The sequence below is a fragment of the Octodon degus genome, unplaced genomic scaffold (genome assembly GCF_000260255.1).
Source record: "Octodon degus isolate 3935 unplaced genomic scaffold, OctDeg1.0 scaffold00237, whole genome shotgun sequence".
In the NCBI taxonomy this organism is placed as follows: domain Eukaryota; kingdom Metazoa; phylum Chordata; class Mammalia; order Rodentia; family Octodontidae; genus Octodon; species Octodon degus.
Window position 1 is genome coordinate 3,265,941 of NW_004524813.1, and position 9,523 is coordinate 3,275,463.

Below are 9,523 nucleotides of genomic sequence, written 5' to 3' on the forward strand. Positions count from 1 at the left end.
GGAAAGATATGGATATGACATTTAAAAGAGGATTAACTGCAGCATTTACAGTTTCATGTGCTTTAATGCATTTTCTTTGCAAATACATAAATTTATAAAGACCACTTAAACTTTAAAAGTAATTTAAATGGAAATTTTGTTCTTGTGTCATAGAAATTCTGTAGGTATAGTGATTCCCACCCTCCACTCATGTCACAGCAGGCAAAGGCCACGTCATGTTGAAAACAAATTCTAGCAAAACATCTCTGACTTTTTTTTACTCTAAAAATGCCAACACAAAATAATAAAGTGGGCAGCAAAAATAGATTCTTTTAGAATGAAGGACATCAAAATTGTTGATATTTCTTATCATTTTTCTTTTTTGGTAATGCATTATTTTTGGTAAGCATTTTTGAAGTATTTTACACCAGACAAGCTAGAAAAAAAATGCCTACATTTGAAAAGGTTATGTTTTCCTTCTATTAAAAGAATAAATTATGATCAATGTAGATGTCAGATTTAACATACACTTGGTAATTAGGGCTAATTATGTGTCTAGAAAATAAATCTCAAACCCACAGTACAATTTGGTCAAATAAACTCATGAAATTTTCAAGTCTAAATCTAGAAAAAATATTTTTCTGTTGAGTTTTAAATAAATATTCTTGTTTGATAATTATCACTATTAGGATTGAGTAACATTGCAAGTAACTTCCTGACGTCATATTCAAACTCAGAAGCAGAAGCATATTCCTATGCCAACCACACATTCACATAATTCCTTAGGTAATGGAAACCAAGTCACTCAGCAAATAAAGTGAGGCAGGGTTGCCAATTCATAGTTACGGGCTGGGAGGAACACTGCAGTCAGAATCCTCCAGTTTCTACTCTCCCACATGGTCACTTCAAGGATGACTTGACAGCTACATATACAGAGAAATAACATAGATAACAGTCAATATTTCATATAGACCTAAATTTACTGTGATTCAGATGAAAAAAAATAGATTTTGAGTCAGTTTTCAAAAAGGTAGACCATGAAAAAGAAAGATGTTACCCCACTTAAATGTTTCCTCAGTGATTTACATAATAATAGAATGATGATTAAAACAGAGGTACACACTGTTTTGTCATTCAAATTTCATAACTATGAGTGCATTGTTGCACAAAACCTAATGAAATAGTTTCAGTTTAGGGATTTAATTTTTTCTAATATTCTTTCACAAAGTGCTTTTCAGGATGATATGCACATATTCCAAAGTACTCTACTGATTGTAGGCCAAATGAATTCTGGTGAACCTGTGCACCCTGTATTGGATAAGTTGTCTGTTTTCCTGCATAAAAGGTAATTACGTACCTTCTTCGTTTCACTATTGCTGAGAGATTGCCACTGACCATTTTAACTGTAGCTGCAACATTATTTGAGAGTCTCTTAATTTTTGCTGCAACTTCTCTATTTTATTTCTATTTTATTAAGCTCTCTATAATTGTTTTAATAGTGACCAGCTATGGTGACACACTCCCATAATCCCAGCTCAGGAGGCTGAGCAGGAACGTCTCAAATATGACTCCTGCTCGGGCAACTAAGTAGAACACAGTCAACAAATACATAAACAAATACCAAAGGATCAGAATGTAATTTATGGGTAAAATTCCCCTCAATTCAATTCTCCAGACCTGCCCAATAAAATTATTTGGATAAAGTATTTCTTGAGATGTTAGCATGAAACATTTCTTTAGGTTATAAGATTAACTTTTCTTCCATTAAATCCCTCAGCATTGATGTCAGGGCATTCCTATTAAAACACAAGTATTCCTTACTTAAGAATTTCTATCTTAACTCATTTATGAAGCTTGAAAGATGTTCCATGTTTCAATGTTCTGATCTAGCATTTGTTAGGATAAGTCTTAATAAAATGGAGGGATCGGAAAGGGTGGGGAGTGGAAAGGGACCCCAAGCTCTGTACACACACCAACTTCTCACTCTGAATGTGATCATTGCTCACAGCAAGCATATAGCAATAAATATTAAAAATATGGAAGGACTTTGGCAGACTCTGGGCAGCCTGCAGGACTCTCCTAAGCTCTAACCTTCCTCATCCCCCAGCACACAGGGGTGGAGCTTCTGCTGGTGCTGGTCCAAACTTTTAAGAACTTAGGAGGACTCTGGGATGGAGGAGAGCTGTGATCGTGGACCCCGTTTGAGCAGGCATGGAGCTCTCCTGGAGCATTTCAGAACATTGGCAGACTCTGGGAAGCCTGCCATACTCTTTCTGGGTGACTTCTGAGAGCTTCAAAAACTTCAAAATGCAGGAGTAAGAAGCAACCTCAATTCTCTAGCCCACCCAGAAGAAGTCCAGGAGACAAAGACATACAAGAATTTGGAAATCACACACATGAAATCTCTGAAATGATAGCAACTGAAGTAAAGAAACAAGTCTCTCAGGCTATAGAAGAAATAAGAGCAGAAATAATCTCTCAGGTTCAAAAAGAAAGGACAAAAATCATGAGAGAATTCCTCAGCAAAACTAAAGAAGACATTGATATAAAAATAGAGGAGATAAAAAAATGAGGGAAACACTGAATGAACGATGCAGGAAAGAATTAGAATGAGTGAAACAGATTCAAATAGATATCCAGGAAATTAAGAATTCAACTGAAAGCTAGAAAAATCACTTGAATGACTTTCAGATCACAAGGACAGGGTTGCAACTGATGAACATGAAATAAAAGATCTTCTAACACTAATAAGGAACTAGCAAGTGATAATTCAGCAAGTACAAGACAATGCAAAGAAAAATAATATAAGAATAAGAGGTGTTGAGACAGAGCCCAAGCCCAGTCCCAGCGAGTATGCGGGAGAGCTCCCATGCTCCCTGCACCCTGTGGACCCCTCTGAACCCAATCCAAGCCTGGCGTGTGAGTGAGACCTTCAGCCATCCTCTTGGGACTCCTCTGAACTCCTCCAGACCCAGCCTAGGCCCGGCTTGTGAGAACATGCTCCACACGCTCAGGACCCTTCCAGAAGCAGCCGAAACCCGGACCCAGCAAGTGTGTGGGAGAGCTTCCAAGCTCCACTACACCTGCTGGACTCCTCCAGACCCAACGCAGGCCCACTTGTGAGTGAGTCCTTCTGTCCTTCCCTCTGGACCTGCCCAGACCCAGCCCAGGCCTGGCATACAAGCCTGGGGTGAAACTCTGCAGCTGAAGTCCCTGCTTCTCAGCTAGGGGCCTGAACCACTGAGCTAATCCAGGAGCAGAACATCTTGCCAGAGGGGCACAACAGGTTCACTTCCAAGGGCTGCCGCAGGAAGGAGCTGAGCACAGCAGCCTGACCAAAGCCAGGGACAACTGGATGAACTCAAACTTCGTAGATCTGCACCCAGTAAACTGAGACACTTTGCTAGATCCAGATCTATAAAAGCATTCTCCCTGTTTCTCTCTTGAGTGAGGGAGGGGGCAAAAAGTAACCGGAGTGTACTAGTCTGCCTGGAAAACACCATGTACATCAAGGGGAGGAGATCAGACAGAACTTAGAGGAAATAACTCAGATACAATTCCCTAATGCTCTTACTGTCAAAAATACAAAAAATTAGCTACAAAAGTTTGTCAACTATTAAATATCATTAGCCATTATTAGTGTTCCTTATTGTAGTTCTGTAAATACAAAACTATAACTGCCTTAATGATATAATCTCTCTTGGGTAAGAATTTCAGTATGACTTAAGGTTATAAATGCACCAAAGCTCTACACCAAAGGTCAGAGGACAGTGCTGTACAAGATGACAAAGAGAAGGAGCAACATGCAATCTCAGGCCCAAACAACAAATGCACAAAACACTAGCACAGAAGAAATTGGGAATCACACAGCTGAAATGTCTGAATTGATAGCGCCTAAAGTAAAGAAACAACTGCAAAAAGGTATAGAGAAACTCAGATCAGAAATGACCTCTGAAATAAAAAAGAAATATCATAGTTAATAACATCTGAAATAAAGAATCAGCTGCAGAAACATATAGAGAAAATCAGATCAGAAATAATACCTGAAGTAAAAAAGAAGAAAGGATAATTATAATGAAAGAATAACTGCTTCTCAAGAAGACACAGATAAAAAAATAGAAGAGAGTAGAAAAACTGTGGAATCCTTGAATAAGCAAAATAGGAATGAAATAGGTTACATGAAGCAGGGTCAAAGAGATACAGAGGAGTTTCAAACCTCAAACAAGCTTGCAAAACAATTTCAAGGAAAATAGACTTTCAGATCTTAAAGATGCTGTCACAGCTAGTGAAAAGGTAAGATCTCTTAAAACCAACTAGGATGCAGGAAAAATAATCCATCAACTGCAAGATGACACAAAGATGAACAACATAAAACTAATAGACATCAATGAGAAAGAGTCAATACAAATAATATTAAAAGGATATGGGCAGAAGTAATAGCAGAAAATGTCCTAAATATGATGAAACAATCTGACATTCAGGTATCTCAAGCATACAGAGCACCAAATAACTTCAACCCAATTAAAAACACACTGAGATGTATAATAGTCAAGATCCCAGAAATGCAACTCAAGATTAATATACTGAAAGCTGCTAGAGAAAAGAAACAGATCACATTTAAAGGAAACCCCATCAGAATAAGGGCAGACTTCTCTTCTCAAAGATTAAGGCAAGAAGAGCATGGAGCAGAGTACTTCAAGTATTCTATGAAAACAAATTCCAGCCCAGACTATTTTACCCTGCAAAACTCTCTTTCAAGTTTGATGGAGAAGTGAAACACATCCATGAAAAAGAACAACTAAAGAATTTCATTACGACAAAGCCAACACTACACAAACTACAAAAGATGTTCCCAAGAGAGACCAAAATAATCAGAACTCCACGACTGAAAACAGAAGTATCCCACTATGTATGGCACACAAACACAGGAGAAAAAAGAAAGAAAACAAGGTAAATAACTTGTCAATCATAAGTCAATACATCTCAATTATAACCATCAATGTAAATGGACTCAATTCACCAATTAACAGAAATAGACTCTCAAAGTGGATTACAAAGCAAAATTCAAAACTATGCTGTATACAAGAAACACACTTAACTCATAAAGAAATTCATAAGCTGAAAGTCAAAGGATGGAAAACAATACTACGCAAAGCAGAACCTCAGAGCAAAGCAGGGGTAGGAATCCTGTTCTCAACAGCCTCAACTTCCGACCAAGAATTATCAAATGAAGGCCACTACATACTGGTTAAGGGAAGAATTCAAGAAGAAGAATTAACACTCCTATATACGGATGCAACAGCATGGGAGCAATATAGTTGTGACTATATAAGACAAATCTTAATGGAAATGAAAATTCTAATATCCAATACCACCATCTTAACAGGATAACTTCATACACCCTTATCCCAAAAAGATAGGTCAAGTAGACAAAAAATTAGAAAAGAAGTAGCAGAACTGAATCAGAGATTGGAACAAATGTACTTAGTGGACATATTCAGAATGTTCCACCCAACTACAGATTAATACACATTTTTTTTAACTGCACATGGGTCATTTTCTAAAATAGACCACATACTGGTCCATAGGTCATGATTAAGTAGATGCAAGAAAACAGAAATTATCCCATGCATATTATCTGATGACAGTGCAATGAAACTGGAAATAAATGACAAAAGAAATCAGAAAAACCCAATAAATACTTCCAAATTAAGAAACAGCCTACTCAGCAACCAATGGGTCACAGATGAAATTAAACAAGAAATTGAACAATATTCACAATTCAATGAAAATTAAAGCAAAAATTATCGGAATTTAAGGCATGTGATGAAGGCAGTTTGTAGAGGAAAATTTATACCTGAGAACTCACACATTGGGAAAACAGAAGGGGAACAAATAAACAACCAAATGTTGTACCTCCAACATGTAGAAAGGAAAAGCAAAGCAAACCCAAAGCCCAAAGACGGAAAGAAATCGCAAAGATTAGTGCACAAATTAATTCAATCAAGATGAAGGAAACATTCAAAGAAAAAAAAACAATCAAAATCTGGTTCTTTGAAAGATTAAATAATATTGATAAGCACCTAGCTAGCCTCATCAAAAAGAGGAAATAAAAAATTCAAATACAAGCAATAAGGAATGAAAAATGTATAATCACCACAGACCCAGGGGAAATTCAGAAGATTATCAGGAGCTACTTTGAGGATCTTTACTCTCACACAACAGAAGATGAAAAAGAAATAGACAGATGCCTAGAATGGTACAAATTACCAGAACTGAATGAAGAAGATATAAGTAATCTCAATAACCCAATAAGAGCCAATGAAATTGAAAATGTAATAAAAAATTTACCGAGAAAGGTAAGTCCAGGTCCTAATAGATTCACAGTTAAATTCTACAAGAAATTTATGGAAGATATAATGTGTATAATCCTCAAACTCTTCAATGAAATTGAAAAGGAAGCAATCCTCCCAAAGTCATTTCTGGAGGCAAGTAATACATTGATAGAAAAACAAGTTAATGACACAATTAAAAAAGAGAACTACAGGCCAATCTCCCTCAGGAACATAGATGCAAAAATCCTCAATAAAATCCTAGCAAATAGAATACAGAAAACCATCAGGAAGATTACACACCATGACCAGGTACAATTCATCCCAGGGATGCAAGGATGTTCAGTATATGCAAATCTATAAATGTATTACACTATATCAATAGAGTCAAATCCAAAAATCACATGATCCTCTCGATGCATAAGACGAGTTTCACAAAGTCCAACACTTATTCATGTACAAAGTCCTATGGAAAATTGGAATAGATGAACTCTACCACAATCTCATAAAAGAGATCTATGAGAACAAAATAGGTAACATAATTCTAAATGGGGAAAACCTGAGATCCTTTACTTTCACATCTGGTACAAGACAAGGATATCCTCTATCACCACTCCTCTTCAATATAGTTCTGGAATCATTCACTAGTGCCATTAGAGCAGGGAGATTAATAAAAGGTATAAGAATAGCTAAAAAAGCAGTTTAACTATCATTATTTGCAGATGACATGATACTTCACTTGGAAGACCCAAAAATGTCCACCAAGAAGCTACTAGAATTAATACACAAATTCTGTAGCCTAGCAGGATACAAAGTCAATACCCAAAAGTTAATAGTATTCCTGTACACAGATCACAAATACACTGAGAGGGAAATTAGAGAAACAATACTTTTTCCACTAGCACTACAGAAAATGAAATAACGAGGAATTGATCTAAGGAAGTCAAAGATCTATTCAATGAAAATTACAGCACTCTGAAAAGAGAAATCATAGAGGATTTCAGAAAATTGAAAGATATTCCATGCTCCTGGATAGGAAAAGCCAACACTGTGAACGTGGCCATACTCAAAAAATTGTTGTACAGATTTCCTGCAAACCCTATTGAAGTACCACCAACATACTTTGCAGACCTAGAGAAATCATTCCTAAAATTTATTTTTAACAAGAAAAGACTGAGAATAGCAAAGCAATCCTGGGCAACAAAGAAAAAGCCGGAGGATCAATGGAATAGATTAGAAGATGCAGAAGCCACTACAAATACAGTCAGCCACTTTATCTTCAACAAAGGGGCCAAACATGCTTACTGGAAGAATGATTGCCTGTTTAACAAATGGTGCTGGAAAAACTGCCTCTTTACAGGCAAAAAACTAAAACTTGACTCAGGTCTATCATCACGCACTAACCTAAAGTCAAAATGGATTGAAGATCTAAACATTAAAACAGAAACACTAAATCTCCTGGAAGAGAAAGTATAAAGAACTCTTGAAGACAGGGGTAGGGAAAGAGTTCATGAACAAAAATCAAATCACACACGTAATATTTGAAAGAATTAACAACTGGAAACTCCTGTTATTGAGAAAATTTTGCATGTCAAAAGAAATTACCAACAAAGTAAAGACAACCCACATATTTGGAAAAAATCTTAACTAATAATTATTCAGAGAAAGGTCTGTTCTCTAGAATTCATAATAAACCAAAAAAAATTACAGAACCAAAATTTATAGACCCAATCCAGAAATGATAATTCGAGATGAACACACACTTCTCAGATGACAAAATTAGAAGCAAATAGATACAAGAAAAAATGCTCCACACCACTAGCCATCTGTGAAATGCAAATTAAAACAACAATGCCATACCATCTCACTCCAGAAAGAATAGCTATCATAAAGAAATCACCCAACAACAAATGTTGGACAGGCTGTTTGGAAAAAGGAAACTTCTCCACTGCTGGTGGGAATGTAGACTGGTGCAACCATTATGGAAATCAGTGTGTGGACTCCTCAAAAATCTAGAACTGGAAATTCCATTCAAATCAACTATTCCCCAATTGGGAATTTTCCTGGAAGATCTGAAAACATCATATCATAGTGATATGTGTGCACCTATGTTTATAGCAGCACACTTTGTGATAGCCAAACCTTGGAAACAATCAAAATGTCTGTCACCTGAGGAATGGATGAAAATCATGTGGCATTTTTAAACAGTACAGTATTACTCAACTGTAAAGAATGATAAACTCAAAGCCTTTATATTTAAGTGGTTGGCAATTGAAGATATTCTCATAAGTGAAATAAACCGGACCAGCTTGTCTAAATATCATATAGCCTCCCTTGTGTAAGAACTCAAAAGAAGAAATAAAAATTGAAAGGTATAACACAACTAAAAGGGAAATGAGAAATTAAAGATTAAACAGTGGAGAGAGGGCAAAGAGAAAAACTAGGAAACATGATAGGGGTAAAACCATACATTTTTATGCACAAGATGGTTAAAGCAACGATCCTGAGAATCTTCAGCAGGTTTTGGAAGCTAGCAGTTAAATGGTAGGATTCTCACCCTGACTAACTATATATGCTAATACCTGTGAACCAAGCAACTGAACTGAAGATAGTAATGTGTAATACTAGGGTCATTCTAGGAATGCCTGTCATTTTGGTCTTCTAAATATGTACAGCTTGTCATGTTATTAATTACTGCTATGCTGTCTCTCAAGTAAATGTTTGTTTTTTTTTTTAAAAAAAAGAGTGATAAATGAAAACAAGAGAAAAGAAAAAGAAGACATAGGGCTATCCTGCTACAATGCTGTGTATTGTTGCATTCTAAATTTCTGTGTATAAGCAACTGCACTGGAGATGGTAATCTGTAATAGTAGTTTCATGCTCCATGTGCCTGTCATTCTGGACTTGTGAATATGGGCTGCTTATCATGACATGCCTGTTGCTGCTGGGCTGTATCTCTCAGGTAGATGATTGTTCAAAAAGAAGGGCATGCTGAATGAAGACAAGAGACAGGAAATGGAATATTGTGGGACTGTCCAGCTTCAAGGTTGTATATGGTTAGATTTTTGGACTTATGTGTAAACATTAGAAGTATATAATTATTTATGCCTATTTAAAAATATATTCTAATTTTTAAATGTTTTTTCATCATATTCTGTAGGGACTTAAAGTTCAGCATATCAGTACTTGATGAAAAATACATGTTCCATGTT

The 9,523-nt window shown here is 36.2% G+C and overlaps 1 pseudogene; it reads left to right on the plus strand.

Annotated features, from left to right (window-relative positions):
- The first annotated feature begins 2,832 nt into the window (after positions 1-2,832).
- The window catches only part of LOC101567858, a 49,209-nt pseudogene continuing 42,518 nt past the window's right edge, over positions 2,833-9,523 (plus strand).